Genomic DNA, 23,944 nt, shown 5'->3' with positions numbered 1-23,944 from the left:
GCAATAATATATGGAGTTATGCTCAATATCATGCAACTTCTCTACCCTTCCTCTCATATGCACTCAGGGTTCCCGGGTCAAACTGAGAGGGCCAATGGTTCGGTGTGAGGGGGCCCCTAACTCATCCCTTACCTTTAGTGTGCTCCTAACAGTTTTGTCCCGGGGTTCATTTTATTTAGACTCTTCCTATATTCATTGGATTCATTGGTTTAGGCCTGAAGATCGTTCGCTCTGATACCACTTTGTAACACCCCCATTTATTTAAGGGCCTGAACTAGGACTCCTCAGATAAAGAAGGGCGTTACCATCTCGGAAATCCGAGGCAGTAGATAACAAAGGGAAAGATAACAGTACTTTAAATTAAAAAGGTTATAATGTTTACAACGGAAATAACACATGTCTTAAATAAAAATAAAGTCTGACAACTAAACAAAATAAAGGTGAGCTAGCTCTAAGTCAGGTGATCCATGCTCTCTCCCTGCCAGCTCCCAATGTCTCAACAACCTGTCAATCTGCTCCCCATAAAAGGATCATCACAGGCATACACGAATACACAGGGTCAACCGCGAGGTTTAGTAGGTAATACGATATAATAAAGAATGCAATGCTATGCTCCTCCAATCAACTCCATCACACACATCCCCGGCACGCCCAGCCATACCGATCCCCGGTAGACTATATATATCGACCGTAGTCGATCTGCCCGCCGCATGCGGAGGACACCAGGGCAAGTCTGCGAGAACCCGCCTGGGCCTTAATCACAACAATCTCATCTCCTCCAACTCCAACTCCAATGCAAATGCAATGTATGAAATATATGAAACAAAAATGCTCAACAGGATAAATAAGATAGTCAGGTATGTCATATAATTCCAAACATGTCAACTCTTTATAATCATAAAATTCAATCAGTGTATTCCCCTACCTCAAATAGCGGTGATAAGCTAACTGCAGTTCAGAAGTACTCCACCCGAAACTCGCCACCTAAACATATATATATATAACATAATTAATTCTCTTACTAATCCCGTTCCCATAATCAAAAGTTACTATAAGTAGAAACTTTCCCAATTTAGAAATTACTAAAAATATAAGTTACCCAAAATAGAAAGTTTCCTAAAATAACAGGTTACTAAAAATAGTAACCTTCCCGAAATAGAATCCCGACTCAAAACTTAAATACATTATTCCGTCACCGCCACTTAATGTTAACTCACTAATTAAACTAATACTGTAAATAATGGAAATATACATATTCCCGACTCATTAAAATAAAAATCGCAACAAAAGACCCAAAATACAAGAATCCAACCCGACTTCCAAACACCCCCTTTTTCAACCCGCCTCAACTCTCCCGTCAGCCACCAATCCTCACCGCCGACCACCAGGCCTGACACCAGGTCTGGCCTGGTCACCTCCAACCACCACCAACATGGTCGACCCACGCCGGCGGTCCGAGCCACCACCACCAATACCCCCTGTTCACACCCAGCCGCCACCAAAACGCCATGAACAGCCCCCTTTTTAACCCGACAGCCACCACGACACTCCCCTGCCACCTTACCAACCACCACCATTGCCACCACCGTCGCACGGCGACTCTGACACACGTGGCACCACCGATTCGACCTCCCCCGAGTCCACGGTGGTGCCACCCCTTTTCCTATGTCTGAAATGCTACCAAAAATACCCCACCGACCCCGACACCTAAACACCACCACTGCAACCACCACCAGCAACGACCACCACTCTAACCACCACCACCCGACTCGACTCCACACCAACAACACATCCCACCACCCCACGACCACCACAACAGTCCTAAAAGACGCATAACTCAAAACAAAACAAAGTGTGACGAGAAATGAAAACAGGGAACCTTACCCGTGACGGCCGTCGACCCGAGCTTTTCCGACCAAGACAACCACCCTCGACCCCTAGCAACGACTCCCCGGACTCTGGCAGTCCCTACTCCCTCCACACTCACCGGCGTGCTCTCTTTGGCCGTGTAAAAGGCTTGATCGTGAAAGGAAGAAGGGGTTGATGTTTGTGATGTCAAAATGACGGTAGGGAGGGGACTAGGGTTTTAAAGGTGTATTAGGGTTTGATTTTAGGGTTTGGTGAGGTAAAATGGTAGGTGGGTAAATGGGTAAAAGGTGGGTAAATGGGCTATGACCCCTCGACCTAAAAATGCCACTCAATTATAAACCCGACTCATCTCGCGATATAAATTAAACAATTATTTTTACGCTTTTACCATTACCTTTACGCTACCATTAAATAATAAAACTCGCCCAAACGATAATAAAATACGGGGTATTACAGTCTTCCCCCCTTACAAAGAACTTCGTCCCGAAGTTCGCCCCCATACCAAACATGTCATACGAAAATATAAAAGACATCTCGTATAACTAACACGGTCAAACACACTACTAGACTACATAAACACGAAATGTTACATATACACAACGAAAATTGAGTACACTTGCAATAATGACATATGCAAGAAGGAAGGGATCATATAAGGATTCGGTTTTGAATTGGAGGAACAATGGTAGTTCGTTCCAATAACCGCAAGTCCTATCCCTACACACAGTGAGGACAGTGGGAGTTATTTAAGGCAAGAGAGCCTATATCTAGATTGGACCTAGACACGTACTTCAAAGTTTTTTATAATAAAGATTATACATAACAATGGGAAATAGTATATTGTAAGGTTAGGAAGAGTGCAAGGTGTTGCTGAGACTTACTAACCAAAGGCCTTTTTACAGGCTTAACATGATAAGTCATGTCCTTTCAATTGAGTTGAAATGTGCAATTATATACAAAATGGAATATGGATTATAGATTATGTAATAATTGATATTGTATCAATTTTACATATGTGATAATGCATTCATCGTTTGAGTTTTATTAAAAACTCTTTTATTGCTTTGTTATATCCAAATAGGTTGTATGGACAACGTTAAACCCTATTAAAGTAAATTGGATTAACATAGCATTGGCCCCTAATTGCTTATATGGGGTGATGTCTCGAAGTAACTAGAGTGTGATGCGATTGATGGCAAGTTCAAGTGTCATAGAGTCATATGTGATAACTAGTCGATCACATAGGCAGACTGTATGGGACACTCTGTCGGGCAGTGACCGTTTATAGAGTTCTGGTAATTTTTATAAAGCCTGGTCATGGCGAGAGCTACTATAGTATTCTTATGAGTCAATTCTTTGACTAGAGACTGTTCGCCTAAGTTGACACAGTTTCTGAATGACTTTTGATTTATACTCTATGATTTTCATAACTGAGGTCAAATGGGCATCTTTTGGGTCATGATGAGCTGTGGCTATATGAAGGGAATAGTGCGATAGGAATTGTCCATCCCCTTGTCAGGGTTATCTAAAATCTCAGGGCCACTCGAGGAGTAGTGAACTGAAAATGCGTGGCCATGCTCGGAAGGTATCTACGGGAAATGATTTCGGTCAGACAGTTACTCTCCAGATCGAGGAAACCACTCAAGATATGATCAAATGCAAGTACGACCTGCAAGACACCTTGCATTGAGTGGGAGATGATGTAATAGGACAAGAAAATTGGTGACGCACACTTGTCTCGGACAAGTGGGGGTTTGTTGGAGTATGTGTCCTAAACAATAGTGCGATCACATATTAAATCTCATAACAAAAATACAAAAGGGATGATTCAATTATATAGTCAACTGATCAACATTAATCGGTAACGATTAGCTGACTAGAGTTTGACGTTACTGTCGTTTGACGGTGGTGATCAGTTGATCCCTTGAGGTCACACCTAAAGGATGGAACCCAAATATTTCTACTCAAATGTATTTGATACGAGTTGATCAGTACCTGATATTTATATATGTATATTTAATATATATATATATATATATATATATATATATATATATATATATATATATATATATATATATACTCGGGATCCTATGAGAACCATTAAAATAATGAGAACCATGAGAACCACTCATAGCCTTTAGATCTAACTAAAATTTGACGATTGAGATTGTTGGTAATAATAAGTCCGGAAAATTCCAAACTCACTCACATTCACAATTCCTTTTTCTCTCTCTTCGACCGTCTTCTCCAATCATTCTCCGATCACCCTCTCCTTTCAACTCTTCTCAAACTGCTTCTCAAATTAGGGTTGAATTCATCGATCATCACCGTTTTCGCTCCTCCACCGCACATTTCTTCGGATTCAGGTAATGGCGATTATACTCCATATTTTCCCTAATTTGTTCATTCATGTAATTTTTCCTGAGATTCATCAATTTTTGTCCTGCAATTAAACCTAATTTTCATAAATTTTCTAATTCATTGTTCTTATGTGGCAAATTCTTATATTTGTAGTCTTATTGTTTAACCTATGTAGAATTTTAGTTTCAGTACAGTTAAGCAATAATCGAATTCTAATTTGTCATCTCGTTGTTACTTTTCATTTTCAATATACAAAAATGCTTCATTTTGCTTCGTCAATCATACAAATTATCAATCATACAGCTTGTCATGAGGTTTCGATTATTTCTGAATTTTTCTTTATGAAATTTCCAGGTAGCCACACAAAAAAGTGAATCTAGCAGAAATCACCTAGCAATACCCACCCCTTCTGGTATAGAACTTCTCATCACATTACGAATTCTTTCGATTATCTGTTTTATACATTTTTGTTTACAATTACTTAGTTGTATTGTTGCTGATGAGTTGTATGCTCGGTTTTACAAGCAAATCAGTTTTTTATTGGTGATTAGGAAATCAGTTTTACAATGATTTATAGTTCATTCCCTTGGAGATTCATTTCCAAGCTTCATTTCTTAAGAGTCTACTAATGAGCAATGTATGAGTTTTCCAATTTCTTGCAGTTGATTTCATAGTTTCTTCGGTAAATGTTGTTATGTGGTGTTTAATTTATGTAGCTGACTGATAGAGTTATGTGATCGGCTTATAAGTCTAGAGGCATTTCATTTCCAAAAATAATGCTTTTTCGTTGTGGTTTTCCAAAATGTGATTTGCTTGTGATTTCCCCTTAAATTATTGACTAAAAATATCTGCTTTAGATCAGGCAAGTCATAATTTGAGCCAATAAAAAACACTAGTTGTCTAAAGAAGCATAGGTATACTAGTATGTGCTCATTTTTGGCTGGTTATTCTAATAATCTAATTGCTCTTGTAGTTGCTCGAGAAGCTAGTACTCAGGAATAGAGCCATTAATAATTTCAGTTAAAGTTGTTAGTCTTGAGTGTATAATGATCATAGAATATTTCATTCGTTAAGTTGTTCGCCTCTTGAGTCAGGATAAAGTATCTCGTTGGTGAGCTGCTAGCTTGGTAGTTAAGTAGTTATCATTTTGCCTTGTTCGTGCTTCTTGCAGTCAGGTATCCATTATCTCTACGCGACCTTGAAAACGTGCACATTTAATGTATTTATCGTCTTTTTTATGTAACTACAAGTCATTTTAGTCTATCTACTACATATCCTTACTAATATGTGGGAAACATTCAGTGTACTTATGTCACTTTCCCCCATCATTTGTCCCAATAATAATGGTTAGGGTTTGGGGTGCAATAGACTTATCAATGCATGAAGTAGCCTTGTAGATGCATGAAAAAGCAATATATGTGCATCAAACAATGGTGTACATGCATGAAATAAGTGTGTTATATGGCCATGAAATAAGATTGTATGTGCATTAAATAAAGTTATATGTGCATTAAATAAGGTTATATGTGTATTAGAAAGTTCTCCAATTGAATTCCTGTTGGTTATGGACTTACCGTGGAGCCGCCTAATCCAAGCCTAAACTCTTTCCCGTCCTAAATAAGATTGTATGTGCATTAAATAAGGTTATGTGCATTAAATAAGGTTATATGTGAATGAAATAAAATTATATGTGCATGAAATAAGGTTCTATGTGCATAAAATAAGTTTCTATGTGCACTAAAAAGTTCTTCAATTGAATGATTTTTGTTTGAATTTCAATTGTTTTGGGGGATTGTTGAAATTATATGTGCATGAAATAAGGCTCTATGTGCATGAAATAAGGTTATGTGTGAATCAAATAATTCTTCGGGAGGCTATTAGCTCAATGGTAGAGCAATGTACAAATTTTGCACAAAGGTATGGGTTCGAGTCCCATATAGCCTATTAAAATCGCAAATCCAATTATAAGAATGTGTCATGATGCAAGCAATACTGTACAATTATTTAGGAGCCATAATCATATTCGGGTAATGGCGCGCAGACCATGAACGGGCTCAAGCGAGGAGCAAATTTTGCCCAAAGGTATGGATATCTAGAAGATGTTGTACTGGCAACAAAAACTGAATCAAGAGAACAGCTCAAGGAGTTCAAAGCGCAATACTCATACAAACATAACTATTCTATTGTGAAACTCTGCTTTCCATTACAGTAAGAATCTCTATCTACAGTAGTTTATTGTTATGTCAGTTTATGAGTTGTAACTCTGTCACGGGGAGAGCGAGAGATAGTAATCATGAGTAAGTGCATTAAAGTAATTAGGCTACATATCCTAGTTTATTAGTTTTTGTAGGCAACTTGCATTTGGACTTCTTAAACCTTAGTTAGAAATTAGAAGGGCAAATAGAAAATTTTCTCGACTACAAAAATAAAATAAAAGAAAGAATGGTATTTCATAGCCAATATGGGAGTCGAACCCATATTTTGTGAATTGCACAATGCTCTGCCATTTGCGCTAATTGGCTTTCAAAATAAGTAAAACGTAAATATTCATATGTTACGACAATGATGTCATGATGATATTAGAAACTGATAAGTTCCCTCACCTCTCTATGGAGAGGAACAATGTGAGAGAGCTAGTGTTGCTTTTTCTCAATGAACCTAAGTAGGTCTTATAAAGGCTTTGGAGTATAAATAAAAGGCATAATCAACCTGTACTTAAACAACTGGACTTTATATTTCTAAATCTCACCTTCAATTACCCCCCGTCTGCACTAGTGCGGAAGATATGGTGCTTTAAATTAGTATATCGGTGTTAGGATGTCAACGCAAATACAGTAAGATCCATGACAAGAAAAGTCATTTTTGCATACTTCACGTGATAGAAAATGAGCCTATGCAACAAAATTCTAATTGGATTCAAGATGAATCCACCGGCTTTTCTACCCGGACATAAAAGTATCTATCACAAACTAGAACAAGATTAATTCTAAACATAGGAGATTCAAGCTTGAAATTCAGTCTTATCTAAAAAACGCTTAAAAACTGTATTCATCTCTCGTCTCCTCGCTACCTAAGCTTCTTGGCTTCTTCATCAGCCTAGTTTCTTCTTTATACTTGAATGATTTTATTACCAAAGAAATAGACTATGTCAAGGTAAACGGAAAAAGGAAGTTTTGTATTCTATGTCATTATGTACTCACTCCGTGGGAGCTAATAATATGACTACCGCAGTACTGAACACTCGAACCACAAGCCAACCATAATGCCAGGTATATACACCAATTGAGGCCCTAAGGATAAATACACTGAATATACACAATTCAATGCCTTTGATAAGCATTTTAACAGATAAGCAAACCAGTTTAAGGACATTATAACAGTTAAATCGAATGCAATATTGTGGAAAAGGTATGACAGGGAACATGATGAAGGTATAGCCCTTACATGGATAATCCGCGATTGAAAATCTCATTAGCTGTTTTAGTCTTGTGTTTAGTTTCCAAATGCAAAGCATATGATATATAATATGTGGAATGAGACTGCCTTATCTTGTTGGCATCCAAAAATCTTTATATTAGTTCAGCATCGGCACAGCTTTAGGCCTGAAATAAAGTTACCATTGAAGATCAGTCCAACAAATTAGCACGGCCACAACTCCAAATAGTATGAGCAACCAAGCATAAACAAACTTACATATGCGAGCCAGACTTTAAGGTGCCGGAGATCTTCCTTATAGCGATCTTCATGCCAAAATGTACGAACGCATTGTTCATAAATAAGTATCAGGCCATGTACTCTGTTCCTCGCTGCTCTTCTCCGTTTCATGCAAAACCAGGCCATGGGCCACCACCACGTGCACCACCAGGCCACTGCCACAACCAGGTCAGGCCACCGTGCTCCACCATAGACCATTGGCACGAGCCCATCAATAAACGAGCTTGAAAACTCCGTCTAAACTTCAGCACAAAGACTGTCGCATTTAGCATGCTACTCGACTGTGGCAGGCTGCTTATGGCTACGCTTCATTGTTGCGCTTGTTCATCACGCAACACCATCACCACCCTGATCCTTTGTTTGGGGTAGCAGCAACCAGGCCGTGCCTATTTTGGGCTAGCTTTCGTCATCACTCGAGCTTGAAAATAATTCTCACAATAGCATGTAAAGCCGTCTTATAATAGCATAGAACATAGCTTGGGTCCGTCATCAAGTAAGCATTGTAACTCACCTTAAAGTTCAGCATATAACCCATCTTCATTTCAGCATAGAGAGCGGCTTCAAGTAGTATATAAATAGTTGAACTTTCAGCATTGAGCTCAACTTGAAATGAACTAAAAATCCGTCTGAAAGTGGCTTGCAATTTGGGCATTATTCTGTCTTTATAAAAGCATGGTTACTTGTCTTAATTCCAGCAATAAAATAGCCCCCATGGGTAATGGTCGCGCAAAAAATGGTAGAACTACATCGATTACGAATTTACTCACTAAGCACAATAAGAGTTTTTGGGAGACTCTGTCACTCCATATCAGATGAGTAGGCATACCGTTAAGCAAGTACATTATAAACACTCTTAATCAAATTTATTACTATAATACTATTGACACGCCTAAAATGTCGCACTAAAAGACGGCCAAATTAACAATTTATATACCACTAAACACACTAATTAGCACTAATTATAAACTAGTAAAATAGCAAGCAAGGGATCGAACCCAAGAGAAGATGGGTTTTGCAATAGTGAAATTAAAAGGGTAATTAGAATAATTAAGACAAAGTAACAACAACTATATAAAAAGGGGGGGGGGTGGGTTGAGTTTCAATTGTGACAAAAGCAAGGAAATTCAAACAAGAGTACAAAGCAAGCAATCAATCAAGAGTTTAAAAGATGGAAATTAATCAATTTGAGAAAGACTTAACCCGACCCAAAGTTTGGCACTTTAGTTGACAAAACCCTTCAATCAATCCTTCAATTATATATTATCACCCTATTGTGAAGATAAATCTTCTAAATCTCCTTAATAATGGCCAAATGACAAGGAAATCACACTTAATCAAATAACCCAACTTATCAATTCTACCAAGTAGAAATCACATACATTGGACAAATTAACAAGAAGATATGAGCACAAGAGATTCAATAGGGGTAATTAGACACAATGAAATCACAATTAATGCCTAATTACAAGTTAATCCTTTACTTTCTAATTAAGCCAAGAAGAAATCACATTCATTAGCATAATAACAAGGTGTTGCAAAGATGAGATTACAAGGAAATCACACTTAATAATCTCAACAACAATAAATTAAGGAACTTGATTAATTAAGCAACAAGGAAATCACACTTAATTACTCAATATAAACAAGGATTCCAAAATTCAAACAATAAACACAAAAGGATTAACAATGATAATTAAAATTAAAGAAGGATTAAAGGATCTTACAACCAAAGTTTAAGCCTTGAGTCGGATTAAGATAGGAGATTAGTTCTCCATAATTAGATCTAATACCCAATTCAAAAGATGAAAATATTCCCAAATTACAACCTTGATTAATTAAAGTGAACAAAAGATGCTTAACCTAATTGCAAACTTCCTCTTTATAACACCCAAAACCTAGTAATCAATGGGCTTAATAAAGGGGAAGGCCCGTAATACAAAACGGGAACAAAGCCATCAAACCCAGATTTTTCGCACCGTGCGAGTTCTAGGTCTGGAAAACTCGCACGGTGCGAGTTTGCTCCTGGAGTCCGCCTTTCTTTCGTGATTCCTTTGATCCTTTGGAAGGCTTTCTTGGTGCATTTCTTCAAGCTTGTTCTTGGCTCTTCCTTGGACATTTCTCTTGATTTTTCGGCTTCCTAATCTTCACTTGAACTTAGGCTAAATGGTGAAACATATGGAATTGGCTAAATAACGTCAAAAACGTCACAAACCGCTACCAAATGCTACCAAATGAGCTCAAAATGATGCCAAAATGTAGTAGAAATAGGAGCTCATCAAACACCCCACACTTAGCCCTTTGATCGTCCCGATCAAACTAGAATAAAACTAATCACCACCTAGGCCAAGAAGTATGGGCGCTCCTAATTTACCACTCTTCATCTCACTTCTTCCTTCTTATGCCATCCCTCTTCTAAGCACATGGTCACTCTTCTTCATAGCTTCAACAAGTGAGTAAGTGACCCAAAATCCACCAATATGAACCTCTCTTCTCTCACGCCCCCTCCTTATGTCATCCCTCAACTAAGATGGTCCTAAGTCCACCAATTCATCCATACATCCTTCCCAAAACTCAACACTTCCTCCTTATTACTCCCCCTTATCACTCCACTTGGTAATACAAGGCTACCATGGTCACTAAAGCCTCTCCTTTCAACCAATTTGGCAACCTCAAACACCTCCATTCTTGAACAATTCACACAACTCAACAACTCATCAATCAAAACACAACTTTCCAACAAAGTATAATACAAGTCAACACAATCCCATGCTTCAAGTATGCCAAGCACTAGTAACAAAGTAAACTTCCAAATCCCCCTCCTAGTCTTGGCATGTCACTATCCTACCCTTCCGGCCTTCTTTGACACCTCCACTTATGTCACCAACACCATGTAGGAAGTAGTAAAAATATGTAACAAGACTTGAGAGTTTCAATCATTTTTCATTTTGCCTAAATCTCTCATTTTGCCTAAGCCGCCCGCCCTTGCGGATTTTTGGTTTAGCATTTTCCTCACTTCTACTCTCGTGGCTCGCACTCATTTTTTCATTTTTCCCGGAGCGCCCTTTCGGGTTTTCACTCCGACCTCGGCCACTTTCCCATTTTTGCCTAGGATGCCCTTTCGGGTTTTCATCCTAGCCGGGTTTTTCTTTTTCTTTTCTTTTTCTCTTTTTTTTTCTCGTTTTTTTTTTTTTTTTTTTTTTTTGAAATGAAGTACAAAGCATTGAAATGAATATATAACAATATATACATGATACCAACTCATGCCCACCCCACACTTAAATCTTCACTTTGTCCCCAAAGTGTGAGGTGAACACCCTAAACTCACTCAAGAGTGTGAGCTTGAGGCACCCCCAAAGTACGGAGGTCCTCCTCTTCTTCTTGCTTCTCTTCTTCTTCTCATCCTAGCCCTTTCGGCTCTTGTTTCCTTAACCTTAGCCTCATTGTACCCTTCGTATTGGGTGGGGAATTGTTGCATGAATTGAGCATTCATCGCGGCCACCATATCAAAAGTTGCGTTTGAAATATAACGCATCTCTTCCAAGTCTTCTTGATAATGGTGGTAGCGGTTTTCGGTGATTCCCCACCGAGCATTCTCCGTAAGTTGCATTTGGGAGAGGGTAGATTCAATGTTTGAGACACCGTTGGTAATGTTGGTTTGCCATGTGTTGAAGGCCGGGTAGTCGAATTGAGGACCCGAAAAAGGATATTGTGGTTGTTGTTGTGGCATATGGGGAGGAGTGAAATGTGGCTCATCAAAGGGGGCATTAGGCATGGGTTCATCAAATGGTGCATCATTATGAGGTATGTCACCAAAAGTCAAAGCCCCCCCACTTGCGGTTGCTCTCCTCCCTCATCCTCTTCCGGCTCAACTACTTGGGCTCTATCAACCCAAAGGTACACAAAATCATCATCGGGGGGCATGTAGAAATCCTTTGCACTCCCCCAACCCAAGGGTGAGTCGGAGGGACGGGGTAAATACATATAATGCTTGGAGTTTTGCCCACCCATGCACCAAATGACCAAGGGGGCGGTCTTGTCAACCACCTCAAGCATTTTTGAGTGCTTCAAGTAATGGAGGTCTATGCGACCATTACCTTCAAGTTCGAAAGCATTCGGTGGAAATGGTACACCCGTCTTTTGCACAATTAATTCGATCATGCCCCCAATAAAAATGGTTCCTTTGGGGTTCTTTTGTAATTCAAGGCACCTACTCACAAATAAGTCCACCCAATCCGGCACTCCCCTCCCTTCCGGGGTCATTGACCAAAGACATTGAATTTGTTGGTATTGCATTTTGGTTGGTTCGGTCATGACCAAGAAATTTGTATTTATATGACGGCTTAGGAGGCGTAAGACCGGGTTGGGGATGGTGGTATTCTTTGAGTTCCCGTGACGTACATCACCCGTAATATCGTTCCAAAAAGCACTCATCAAAGGTTTATCAAGTTTTTCTTTGACGGGGGCTTTGGTGATATGGAGAGCTTCTCGAACCTCATCATAAGTCATGGTATGGACAAGGCGACAAGCCCGGAATTTGATCCCCGGGACCTTGTCCCTACCCACTTTCACTTTTTCCAACGACGAAAGAAATTCAAGAGTAACACCCCACCGGGTGTATGCGGCCATGTGAGTGTAGGCCTCAAGGCCAACCTTTTCCAATAACATTCGGGTCAAGTCAAGCATTCCCAATTTAGAGAGAATGTTTTGGTCCAAGAATTTGGTTTGCACAATAGTTGACACCGAAGCAAATTTCCTCCAATTTGAGAGGGTCGTGTCTCGGAGGCCCTCCTTACCCGAATACTCCTTTTCAACATACTCCGCGGCTCCCTTGGATCCTTTTGAGGAGGAAGCCGCAGTTTCTTTGCCCTTTCCCATTGTAGAACACTTAGAATTTCAGAAAAACATAAATTTTGAAGAAAGTTTTGGGTGAGGCAAATGATCAAACACCTAATATGCACTACAAAATTTGTTGTGCTAATTAGCTATTTGCTAGAGTAGAAACACCTCACTAGTTAAAGGGTTGTTTAGGAGCGATTTCAACACAATAAAACAACTAAATGTCGAATTTGAGGCACTCAAATTCGAAATCTAGCAAGAAATGAATGACAAGGAGAAGAATAAGGTGTTATACCTCCCTTTGATCCTTGTTTGTGTCGTTTGGTGAAGAATGCTACCCAAAACTGCTCAAATTCGTCCCTTTAATCCAACTTGCAACCCAAAATCTTCAATTTCTTCAATCACTTGCAAGCCCTAGCTCGAAATGTTAATGGTTGCCCGGATTTTCTGCAATTCACCTTACCCAAATTGATGTTGGGAGATAAAAGTTGATTAAACTTGAAGGTGAATGCTTGATTTGGTTGATTTGAGAAGGATTTTGATGGGTGGTTTTAGGGGTTTAGGGTTAGTGAGGAAGAAAGAGGTAGAATTAGGAGAATTAGGGAAGAATAATTGAGTGAGTCGTGTGAAATATTGAGCTGAAATAGAAATCTTCAAAAACTCGCACTGTGCAAGTTATGCTCCCAGGAAATTCGCACCGTGCGGTTTCTCTGCTGGAAGTGAGATTTTTGTTGATTAATGCTCCACTTTAGCCAATTCTTTTACCCATCATTCTTCCTTCTTTTCTTCACATATGCCCTTGAGTTGATATCCTAACACTAAAACACACATTAAAACATCCTAACATGCTAAAAACATTAATGAAATTGCAAATGATTTAATTTATTATGCAAGGAGTAAAGGATGTAAGGAATTTAAACATGCAAAATGCAATATAAACAATGCAATGCGGAATTTAAATATGCAAGGGAAAGAAATATGTACAAACTTTTGCCGTTTATTTAACGTCGATGGCTCGACAAAGTTTCACTTTCATCAATTTGAGTAGATTGGATCAACAAGATGAAGTGTTTCCACTTCACCCACTTCAATTCCTTCATGATAATGCTTAAGCCTTTGCCCATTCACTTTCAAGACTTTCCCGGTCTTCAAACACTTGATCTCTATTGCTCCATGTTGAAAAACTTTCACCACTTCATACGGTCCCATCCATCGAGACCTCAATTTCCCAGAGAAAAGTCTAAGCCTATTTTGAAAAAGTAAGACTTTCTCTCCCACTTGGAACACTCTTCTTGAAATCATATTATTATGCCATGCTCTTGTTCTTGCCTTGTAAATGGAAGCATTCTCATAAGCATCATTCCGGATTTCTTCCAACTCTTGTAGTTGAAGTTTCCTATGAAGACCCGCTTCATCCAATTGCAAGTTAAACGACTTGACCGCCCAATAGGCTCGATGCTCAACCTCCATGGGTAGATGACATGATTTCCCAAAAAGTAAGCGATAAGGTGACATCCCGATTGGAGTTTTGTAAGCCGTGCGATAGGCCCACAAGGCATCATCTAACCTCAAGCTCCAATCCTTGCGGTCGGGATTCACCGTCTTCTCAAGGATAGCCTTAATCTCCCTATTAGAAACCTCGGCTTGACCGTTGGTTTGAGGGTGATAGGCGGTTGAGACTTTATGAAGTACCCCATACTTTTTGAGAAGAGCTCCAATGGCTTTGTTGCAAAAGTGAGTGCCCCGGTCGCTTATCAAAGCTTTTGGAAAACCAAATCGAGAAAAGATGTTGGTTTTGATGAATTCTCCAACCACCTTTGCATCATCGGTCTTGGTGGCCTTAGCCTCCACCCACTTGGAGACATAGTCCACCGCCAAAAGTATATAAACATTCCCACAAGAGGCGGGAAATGGTCCCATGAAGTCAATACCCCACACATCAAATATTTCGCAATAGATCATGGGTGTTTGGGGCATTTCTCCTCTTTTTGAAATATTACCAACTCTTTGACATCTATCGCATGTCTTCACCATGGCATGAACATCACGGAAGAGTGTGGGCCAAAAGAAACCGCTTTCCAACACCTTTCTAGCCGTTTTCTTGGCTCCAAAATGACCCCCACAAGCATACTCGTGGCTAAACCGAAGAATTGACATGATTTCGGTGTCTGGCACACACCTTCTTATCACTTGATCGGCACAAAATTTCCACAAATACGGATCATCCCACACATAGTACTTGGAATCACTCTTGATTTTGTCTCTTTGATGTCGAGTCAAACCCGGTGGAAATTTGCCAAAGACCAAGTAATTCACGATATGTGCATACCAAGGTTCGGTAGACATCAAGGCAAGAAGGGCTTCATCCGGGAAGGTCTCCTTTATTGAACTTTGTGGTACCAAGGAGTCTTCTTGGATGATTCTACTAAGATGATCCGCCACCGTGTTGGTGGAGCCTTTCTTGTCCTTGAGTTGAACGTCAAACTCACTCAAGAGTAGTACCCATCTCATCAAACGGGGCTTGGATTCTTTCTTAGAGACAAGGTGCCTCAAAGCGGCATGATCCGTGAAGATGATGACCTTGGCTCCAAGAATACAAGATCGGAATTTCTCTAAGGCAAACACCACCGCAAGAAATTCTTTCTCGGTAGTTTTATAGTTCCTTTGAGCTTCATTCATCATTGTCGATGCATATTGAATAACATGAGGTGCTCTTCCCACCCTTTGGCCAAGTACCGCGCCAAGGGCATAATTGCTTGCATCCGACATTATCTCAAAAGGTTCATTCCAATTGGGAGGTTGAATTATAGGTGCCGAAATAAGCTTCTCCTTGAGCATATCAAAAGCTCCCTTGCATTCTTCACTCATGACAAATTCACAATCCTTTTGAAGTAGCTTGCATAGAGGAGCGGCAATCTTGGAGAAATCCTTAATGAAACGCCGGTAGAACCCGGCATGACCTAGGAAAGACCTCACTTCATGCACATTAGTAGGATAAGGCAAGGTGCGAATGGTATCGACCTTTGCCTTATCAACCTCAATTCCCCTAGAGGAAACAACATGTCCCAAGACTATTCCTTCATCAACCATGAAATGACATTTCTCATGGTTGAGAACGAGGTTGGTATCAATACATCTCTTCAAGACCCAAGTAAGATGACTCAAACAATCCTCAAAAGATTGACCATGGAGGGTGAAATCGTCCATGAATACCTCAATAAAGTCCTCAACATGATCCGAAAAGATACTCATCATACACCTTTGGAACGTCCCCGGAGCATTGCAAAGACCGAAGGGCATCTTTCTATAGGCAAACGTTCCAAAGGGGCATGTGAAAGTTGTTTTTGTTTGGTCCTTGGGTGCGATTGGGATTTAAAAATACCCCGAGTAGCCATCCAAAAAGCAATAAAAAGCCTTTCCCGCTAACCTCTCCAACATTTGATCCATGAAGGGAAGCGGGAAATGATCTTTTCGGGTCACGGCATTGAGCCTACGGTAGTCGATACATACCCTCCACCCATTTTGAACTCGGTTGGGGGTCCAAACACCTTCATGATTCTCGACTACCGTTAGCCCGGATTTCTTTGGGACAACTTGGGTTGGACTAACCCATTGACTATCGGAGATAGGATAGATCATACCTACATGAAGGAGTTTGAGTACCTCTTTCTTCACAACATCCATCATTGGAGGATTCAAACGCCTTTGTGGTTGTCGGACGGGCTTTGCTTCATCTTCAAGAGGAATTCGGTGCATGCATAAGGTGGGACTAATGCCTTTGATGTCGGCCATTGTCCACCCAATTGCTTCCTTGTGTTGCTTAAGAACCCGGATGAGAGCCTCTTCTTGCTCCTTAGTAAGCTTGCTTGAAATAACACCGGTAAAGTTTCTTCATTTCCTAGAAATGCATACTTCAAGTGGCTTGGTAAGGGCTTCAATTCAACAGTAGGAGGCTTGACAATAGAGGGAACAGGTTTCTCCTTTGGTAGCTCTTCTAACAATTTGGAAGAAAGGAAGAAAACTTGCTGGACAGGGGCAAACTCGCACCGTGCGAGTTTCCCATCCCCAGAACTCGCACGGTGCGAGTTCTCTGCTGCCTTCCGGATTTCTTCCTTTTCTTCCCATTCTTCCATTGGGGGATTTTCCTCTAGGTCCTTGATTGTTTCCTGCAAATCACAAGACAAAGCATACCCCGTATTCTCTCCAACCAATCCATTAGTCAAAACAACATTTAATGGATCAACTTTGTACAATTCATAAACGGTTTGCACATTTGGCTCAAAAATTTCAAGAAAACACAAAGATGAAGTCTCGGATGGGTATTTCATAGCCTCATGTATGCTATACTCAATCTTTTCCCCCTCAAATTCCATTGTGAAAAAGTAAGACTTTCTTTCCCACTTGCAACACTCTTCTTGAAATCATATTATCATGCCATGCTCTTGTTCTTGCCTTGTAAATGGAAGCATTCTCATAAGCATCATTCCGGATTTCTTCCAACTCTTGTAGTTGAAGTTTCCTATGAAGACCCGCTTCATCGAATTGCAAGTTAAACGACTTGACCGCCCAATAGGCTCGATGCTCAACCTCCACGGGTAGATGACATGATTTCCCAAAAAGTAAGCGGTAAGGTGACATCCCGATTAGAGTTTTGTAAGCCGTGCGATAGGCCCACAAGGCATCATCTAACCTCAAGCTCCAATCCTTGCGGTCGGGATTCACCGTCTTCTCAAGGATAGCCTTAATCTCCCTATTAGAAACCTCGGCTTGACCGTTGGTTTGAGAGTGATAGGCGGTTGAGACTTTATGAAGTACCCCATACTTTTTTATAAGAGCTCCAATGGCTTTGTTGCAAAAGTGAGTGCCCCGGTCGCTTATCAAAGCTTTTGGAAAACCAAATCGAGAAAAGATGTTGGTTTTGATGAATTCTCCAACCACCTTTGCATCATCGGTCTTGGTGGCCTTAGCCTCCACCCACTTGGAAACATAGTCCACCACCAAAAGTATATAAACATTCCCACAAGAGGCGGGAAATGGTCCCATGAAGTCAATACCCCACACATCAAATATTTCGCAATAGATCATGGGTGTTTGGGGCATTTCTCCTCTTTTTGAAATATTACCAACTCTTTGACATCTATCGCATGTCTTCACCATGGCATGAGCATCACGGAAGAGTGTGGGCCAAAAGAAACCGCTTTCCAACACCTTTCTAGCCGTTTTCTTGGCTCCAAAATGACCCCCACAAGCATACTCGTGGCTAAACCGAAGAATTGACATGATTTCGGTGTCCGGCACACACCTTCTTATCACTTGATCGGCACAAAATTTCCACAAATACGGATCATCCCACACATAGTACTTGGAATCACTCTTGATTTTGTCTCTTTGATGTCGAGTCAAACCCGGTGGAAATTTGCCCAAGACCAAGTAATTCACGATATGTGCATACCAAGATTCGGTAGACATCAAGGCAAGAAGGGCTTCATCCGGGAAGGTCTCCTTTATTGAACTTTGTGGTACCAAGGAGTCTTCTTGGATGATTCTACTAAGATGATCCGCCACCGTGTTGGTAGAGGCTTTCTTGTCCTTGAGTTGAACGTCAAACTCACTCAAGAGTAGTACCCATCTCATCAAACGGGGCTTGGATTCTTTCTTAGAGACAAGGTGCCTCAAAGCGGCATGATCCGTGAAGATGATGACCTTAGCTCCAAGAATATAAGATCGGAATTTCTCTAAGGCAAACACCACCGCAAGAAATTCTTTCTCGGTAGTTGTATAGTTCCTTTAAGCTTCATTCATCATTGTCGATGCATATTGAATAACATGTGGTGCTCTTCCCACCCTTTGGCCAAGTACCGCGCCAAGGGCATAATTGCTTGCATCCGACATTATCTCAAACGGTTCATTCCAATTGGGAGGTTGAATTATAGGTGCCGAAATAAGCTTCTCCTTGAGCATATCAAAAGCTCCCTTGCATTCTTCACTCATGACAAATTCACAATCCTTTTGAAATAGCTTGCATAGAGGAGCGGCAATCTTGGAGAAATCCTTAATGAAACGCCGGTAGAACCCGGCATGACCTAGGAAAGACCTCACTTCACGCACATTAGTAGGATAAGGCAAGGTGCGAATGGTATCGACCTTTGCCTTATCAACCTCAATTCCCCTAGAGGAAACAATATGTCCCAAGACTATTCCTTCATCAACCATGAAATGACATTTCTCATGGTTGAGAACGAGGTTGATATCAATACATCTCTTCAAGACCCAAGTAAGATGACTCAAACAATCCTCAAAAGATTGACCATGGATGGTGAAATCGTCCATGAATACCTCAATAAAGTCCTCAACATGATCCGAAAAGATACTCATCATACACCTTTGGAACGTCCCCGGAGCATTGCAAAGACCGAAGGGCATCTTTCTATAGGCAAACGTTCCAAAGGGGCATGTGAAGGTTGTTTTTGTTTGGTCCTCGGGTGCGATTGGGATTTGAAAATACCCCGAGTAGCCATCCAAAAAGAAATAAAAAGCCTTTCCCGCTAACCTCTCCAACATTTGATCCATGAAGGGAAGCGGGAAGTGATCTTTTCGGGTCACGGCATTGAGCCTACGGTAGTCGATACATACCCTCCACCCATTTTGAACTCGGGTAGGGGTCAAAACACCTTCATGATTCTCGACTACCGTTAGCCCGGATTTCTTTGGGACAACTTGGGTTGGACTAACCCATTGACTATCGGAGATAGGATAGATCATACCTACATGAAGGAGTTTGAGTACCTCTTTCTTCACAACATCCATCATTGGAGGATTCAAACGCCTTTGTGGTTGTCGGACGGGCTTTGCTTCATCTTCAAGAAGAATTCGGTGCATGCATAAGGTGGGACTAATGCCTTTGATGTTGGCCATTGTCCACCCAATTGCTTCCTTGTGTTGCTTAAGAACCCGGATGAGAGCCTCTTCTTGCTCCTTAGTAAGCTTGCTTGAAATAATCACCGGTAAAGTTTCTTCATTTCCTAGAAATGCATACTTCAAGTGGCTTGGTAAGGGCTTCAATTCAACAGTAGGAGGCTTGACAATAGAGGGAACAGGTTTCTCCTATGGTAGCTCTTCTAACAATTTGGAAGAAAGGAAGAAAAGTTGCTGGACAGGGGCAAACTCGCACCGTGCGAGTTTCCCATCCCCAGAACTCGCACGGTGCGAGTTCTCTGCTGCCTTCTGGATTTCTTCCTTTTCTTCCCATTCTTCCATTGGGGGATTTTCCTCTACGTCCTTGATTGTTTCCTGCAAATCACAAGACAAAGCATACCCCGTATCCTCTCCAACCAATCCATTAGTCAAAACAACATTTAATGGATCAACTTTGCACAATTCATACACGGTTTGCACAATTGGCTCAAAAATTTCAAGAAAACACAAAGATGAAGTCTCGGATGGGTATTTCATAGCCTCATGTATGCTATACTCAATCTTTTCCCCCTCAAATTCCATTGTGAGGCGTCCACTAGATACATCAATCTTGGTGTTAGAAGTTCTCATGAAAGGCCTTCCCAACAAAATGGGAGTGGAGCCTTTCTCGGGTTCCATTTCAATCACATAGAAGTCGGCGGGGAAAAGCATTCCCCCCACCTTCACCAAGACATCCTTCTCAACCCCTTTAGGATAGATATTGGACCTATCGGCCAAAGAAATGACCGTACGAGTCGGTTTCAAAGGTCCTAACTTACGTGACTCATAAAGGTAATTGGGCAAGACATTGATGGATGCACCTAAATCAAGCATAGCATGTTGACAATCCAAATCACCAATTTTACAAGGGATGGTGAACATGCCCGGGTCACTACATTTTTGTGGAAACCGTTTTTGAAACATTGCCGACACATGTTCACTAGCCCTTACCTTTTTCATGCTCTTTGCCTTGTTGGTGGCATTTTCCGCCAAGGCCGGAAAGGAGATACACAAGGGCACATGTGTGAGATCCGGGGCGGTATGTTCCTTAATAGTTCTACCACGTCGTGGGTTCTCTCTTTCACCATGCCCAAGTGGTTGTTCTTCCTCACGATCACCCATGATGATTTGAATGGGTATGGGTTGTTCAAAAGGGATGTTGTTATCTTCTCTTTGGTCTTGTTGAAAACCGGGATCAATTTCTTCAATAACCGGGTTGTCTCTTCTAATACCTCCTCCTATCCAAGCAAGTGATCTTTGAATCTCCGGATCGAAAGGAAAAAGTGGTTCTCTTGAATTCCTAGTATTGACCATAAACAATTCTACACAAGTGCACACAATCAAAAGGTTCACACAAGTAAAGAACAAGACACTATCAACAAGAAACAAAGACTAACTAACACAACTATCCTAAAAACACAAATAACAAACACTAGCAAAACCGTTACCTTCCCCGGCAACGGCGCTAAAATTTGACACGCCTAAAATGTCGCACTAAAAGACGGCCAAATTAACAATTTATATACCACTAAACACACTAATTAGCACTAATTATAAACTAGTAAAATAGCAAGCAATGGATCGAACCCAAGAGAAGATGGGTTTTGCAATAGTGAAATTAAAAGGGTAATTAGAATAATTAAGACAAAGTAACAACAATTATATAAAAAGGGGGGGGGGGGTTGGGTTGAGTTTCAATTGTGACAAAAGCAAGGAAATTCAAACAAGAGTGCAAAGCAAGCAATCAATCAAGAGTTTAAAAGATGGAAATTAATCAATTTGAGAAAGACTTAACCCGACCCAAAGTTTGGCACTTTAGTTGACAAAACCCTTCAATCAATCCTTCAATTATATATTATCACCCTATTGTGAAGATAAATCTTCTAAATCTCCTTAATAATGGCCAAATGACAAGGAAATCACACTTAATCAAATAACCCAACTTATCAATTCTACCAAGTAGAAATCACATACATTGGACAAATTAACAAGAAGATATGAGCACAAGAGATTCAATAGGGGTAATTAGACACAATGAAATCACAATTAATGCCTAATTATAAGTTAATCCTTTACTTTCTAATTAAGCCAAGAAGAAATCACATTCATTAGCATAATAACAAGGTGTTGCAAAGATGAAATTACATGGAAATCACACTTAATAATCTCAACAACAATAAATTAAGGAACTTGATTAATTAAGCAACAAGAAAATCACACTTAATTACTCAATATAAACAAGGATTCCAAAATTCAAACAATAAATACAAAAGGATTAACAATGATAATTAAAATTAAAGAAGGATTAAAGGATCTTACAACCAAAGTTTAAGCCTTGAGTCGGATTAAGATAGGAGATTAGTTCTCCATAATTAGATCTAATACCCAATTCAAAAGATGAAAATATTCCCAAATTACAACCTTGATTAATTAAAGTGAACAAAAGATGCTTAACCTAATTGCAAACTTCCTCTTTATAACACCCAAAACCTAGTAATCAATGGGCTTAATAAAGGGGAAGGCCCGTAATACAAAACGGGAACAAAGCCATCAAACCCATATTTTTCGCACCGTGCGAGTTCTAGGTCTGGAAAGCTCGCACGGTGCGAGTTTGCTCCTGGAGTCCGCCTTTCTTTCGTGATTCCTTTGATCCTTTGGAAGGCTTTCTTGGTGCATTTCTTCAAGCTTGTTCTTGGCTCTTCCTTGGACATTTCTCTTGATTTTTCGGCTTCCTAATCTTCACTTGAACTTAGGCTAAATGGTGAAACATATGGAATTGGCTAAATAACGTCAAAAACGTCACAAACCGCTACCAAATGCTACCAAATGAGCTCAAAATGATGCCAAAATGTAGTAGAAATAGGAGCTCATCAAACACCTCACACTTAGCCCTTTGATCGTCCCGAGCAAACTAGAATAAAACTAATCACCACCTAGGCCATGAAGTATGGGCGCTCGTAATTTACCACTCTTCATCTCACTTCTTCCTTCTTATGTCATCCCTCTTCTAAGCACATGGTCACTCTTCTTCATAGCTTCAACAAGTGAGTAAGTGACCCAAAATCCACCAATATGAACCTCTCTTCTCTCACGCCCCCTCCTTATGTCATCCCTCAACTAAGATGGTCCTAAGTCCACCAATTCATCCATACATCCTTCCCAAAACTCAACACTTCCTCCTTATTACTCGCCCTTATCACTCCACTTGGTAATACAAGGCTACCATGGTCACTAAAGCCTCTCCTTTCAACCAATTTGGCAACCTCAAACACCTCCATTCTTCAACAATTCACAACAACTCAACAACTCATCAATCAAAACACAACTTTCCAACAAAGTATAATACAAGTCAACACAATCCCATGCTTCAAGTATGCCAAGCACTAGTAACAAAGTAAGCTTCCAAATCCCCCTCCTAGTCTTGGCATGTCACTATCCTACCCTTCCGGCCTTCTTTGACACCTCCACTTATGTCACCTACACCATGTAGGAAGTAGTAAAAATATGTGACAAGACTTGAGAGTTTCAATCATTTTTCATTTTGCCTAAATCTCTCATTTTGCCTAAACCGCCCGCCCTTGCGGATTTTCGGTTTAGCATTTTCCTCACTTCTACTCTCGTGGCTCGCACTCATTTTTTCATTTTGCCCGGAGCGCCCTTTCGGGTTTTCACTCCGACCTCGGCCACTTTCCCATTTTTGCCTAGGATGCCCTTTCGGGTTTTCATCCTAGCCGGGTTTTTCTTTTTCTTTTCTTTTTCTCTTTTTTTTTTCTTTTTTTTTTTTTTTTTTTTGAAATGAAGTACAAAGCATGGAAATGAATATATAACAATATATACATGATACCAACTCATGCCCACCCCACACTTAAATCTTCACTTTGTCCCCAAAGTGTGAGGTGAACACCCTAAACTCACTCAAGAGTATGAGCATGAGGCACCCCCAAAGTCCGGAGGTCCTCCTCTTCTTCTTGCTTCTCTTCTTCTTCTCATCCTAGCCCTTTCGGCTCTTGTTTCCTCAACCTTAGCCTCATTGTACCCTTCGTATTGGGTGGGGAATTGTTGCATGAATTGAGCATTCATCGCGGCCACCATATCAAAAGTTGCGTTTGAAGTATAACGCATCTCTTCCAAGTCTTCTTGATAATGGTGGTAGCGGTTTTCGGTGATTCCCCACCGAGCATTCTCCGTTAGTTGCATTTGGGAGAGG

At 40.5% G+C, this 23,944-nt stretch overlaps 1 long non-coding RNA gene across 1 annotated transcript; it reads right to left on the bottom strand.

Annotated features, from left to right (window-relative positions):
- Positions 1–345: 345 nt before the first annotated feature.
- Positions 346–986, bottom strand: LOC141598434 (uncharacterized). Its single transcript, XR_012523507.1, has 2 exons — positions 926–986; positions 346–512 (listed from the first exon to the last, which is right to left on the bottom strand). It is a non-coding gene; the product is annotated as an uncharacterized LOC141598434 (long non-coding RNA).
- Positions 987–23,944: the final 22,958 nt, after the last annotated feature.

This window comes from Silene latifolia, chromosome 9 (assembly GCF_048544455.1).
Source record: "Silene latifolia isolate original U9 population chromosome 9, ASM4854445v1, whole genome shotgun sequence".
Lineage (NCBI taxonomy): Eukaryota > Viridiplantae > Streptophyta > Magnoliopsida > Caryophyllales > Caryophyllaceae > Silene > Silene latifolia.
Note: the sequence above shows the minus strand (reverse complement) of the source record. Positions and strands in the feature narration are given on the sequence as shown.